The sequence below is a fragment of the Propithecus coquereli genome, unplaced genomic scaffold (assembly GCF_000956105.1).
Source record: "Propithecus coquereli isolate 6110/MARCELLA unplaced genomic scaffold, Pcoq_1.0 Scaffold122, whole genome shotgun sequence".
NCBI lineage: Eukaryota > Metazoa > Chordata > Mammalia > Primates > Indriidae > Propithecus > Propithecus coquereli.
Genome location: NW_012136303.1, coordinates 2,700,469 through 2,702,808, shown reverse-complemented (window position 1 = coordinate 2,702,808; position 2,340 = coordinate 2,700,469). Strand labels below are relative to the sequence as shown.

The 2,340-nt window shown below is 38.6% G+C and overlaps 1 protein-coding gene across 2 annotated transcripts in view; it reads left to right on the top strand.

Annotated features, from left to right (window-relative positions):
• CBFA2T2 (core-binding factor, runt domain, alpha subunit 2; translocated to, 2) overlaps positions 1–2,340 on the top strand; it is a 41,524-nt gene that overhangs the window by 8,059 nt on the left and 31,125 nt on the right. The gene's annotated exons all lie outside the window — the stretch shown is intronic.

Genomic DNA, 2,340 nt, shown 5'->3' with positions numbered 1-2,340 from the left:
ATTTTTTCTATGTATTTTTAGTTGTCCAATTAATTTCTTTCTATTTTTAGTAGAGGCAGGGTCTCGCTCTTGCTCAGGCTGGTTTCGAACTCCCGAGCTCAATCCGCCCACCTCGGGCTCCCAGAGAGCTAGGATTATAGCCGTGAGCCACCGCGCCCAGCCCTTCTTACTATATTTCTTTTAGAAAATATAACTTTTTTATTACACTTCAGTTTGAGCCAATGTAGTCATGTTTCATTTTTTAAATGTTATTTATTTTAATATGTGATGGGTTAGTTTGAAATGGATTAATATAAATACTTTTTAAATTCTCAATTTTAATTTCTGATATCATAAATATCAATAGATGTAACCCACATAAATGAGATGGATTCTGAGATTAAAAAATTTAAGAAATGCTGCCTTAAAAGGTTTCTTACTCTAATATAGAAGAAACCACTTTCATACAAGGCAAAATGCAATAAGTGACTTTTTTATTATTTGTGTGATTCAGTCCTTGTTATTCATTATTATTACTATATAGTGTTTTGTTGTAGGAATACACCACAATTTATACCTTTTGGCTCTTGGTGGACATTTGAGTCATTTGCAATTTGGGGCAGTGTCAGGGTCCCCAACGTCACCCTCATATTTGGAAATTTGCTAGAAGGATTCTTAGAAATTGGCAAACAGTTGTGTTCACAGGTGTAAGATTTATTACAAAGGCATAGTAAGGATATACAGCCAGATCATAAAGGAAAAAGAGACAGGTGAGGTCTGGAGGAAATGTAGTAATGAGGCACCTTTTCCCCTCCCATCAGAGGCCTAGTGGAAAACCTGAACTCCAACTCCCAACCAGCAGTCATGAACCCCTCCTCCCGTCTTTCCCTCCCTCCTCGTCAACACAGGTTGAGTGCAGAACTGAGATTAGACCTCACCTGACAATGTCAATGAGGCATTCTTCTATTCCATGATGATTAATTTTTAGTGTCAACCTGCTGAGATTAAGGAATACCTAGAGAACTGGGCAAGCACTACTTCTGGGTGTGTCGTGAGAGTGTTTCCAGAGGAGGTTGGTTGTGAGTCCATGGACTGAGTGGGGAAGGTCCGCCCTTATAATGTGGGCTGGCACCATCTAGTCACCTGAGAGCTTGGATAGAACAAAAAAGGGAGAGAAAAGGCGATTTTCTCTTTCTTCTATAGCTAATAGACATTCTTGCCTTACCCTTCGACATCAGAACTCCAGGTTCTCCAGCCTTTTTACATTGGGAATTAAACCAGCGGCCCCTGGGTTCTCAGTCCTTCTGCCTCGGACTGAGAATTACACCATCAGCTTTCTTGGTTCTGAGGCTTTTGAACTTGGACTCAGCCACACCATTGGCGTCCCAGGGTCTCCAGCTTGCAAGTGGCCTATCCTGGGACTTCTTAGCCTCCATAATGGTATGATCCAATTCTCCTAATAAACGCCCTCTCATAGATAGATAGATAGGTAGAGATATCCTATTGGTCTCTCTCTCTATAGAATCCTGACTAATGTACCTCCAGTGGTGCAATGTCAGAAGAGATCTCTTAAAACAAGTTCTAGAGTCTCCTAAAATAAGTTCTAGAGTCTTATAACACAGAACCCAAGATGTCCTGGATACGATAGAAAATCACTTGCCATAAAATTAACCAGGAACATTCTCAACTAGAATGAGAAAAGAAAACCAACAGACGCCAACTAGATGGATAGAGATGTTGGACTTACCTAACAGATTGTAAAGCAGTCATCATAAAAATGCTTCAGTGAGCAATTACAAACACATGATAAAATACAAAGGCTCAGCAAAGGAATAGAAGATATGAAAAAGAACCAAATGGAAATTTTACAGATGAAATATACAATAATGAGATTAAAATATCAATGATGAACTCAACAATAGAATGGAAAGGACAGAGGAAGGAACCAGTGACCTTGAAACTAGAACAATAAAAAAAAGATTACCCAAACTGAACATCAGAGAGAAAATAGACTGAAAAAAAAGAACCTCAGGGACTTGAGTAACTATAATAAAAGATCTGAGTCACTAGAGAGAAGAGAAAGAGTGTGGAGGTGAAGAAGCATTTTGAGAAATAATGGCTGAAGTTTTCCCAAATTTGACAAAAGTCTTAATTCTACAGGTTTCAGAAAAGCTGAGCAAACTTCAAAAAGGATAACTCCACCACAACCACCCCAAAAAAATTCACACCAAAAGTATATTCAGACTTCTGAAAACTAAGACAAATCTTGAAAGCAGCAGGAAACATCTTAACTATAAGGACAAAATTCCAGTTACAGTAGATTTCTGATTAATAACCATGGAAGCCAGAACAAAGTGGCAG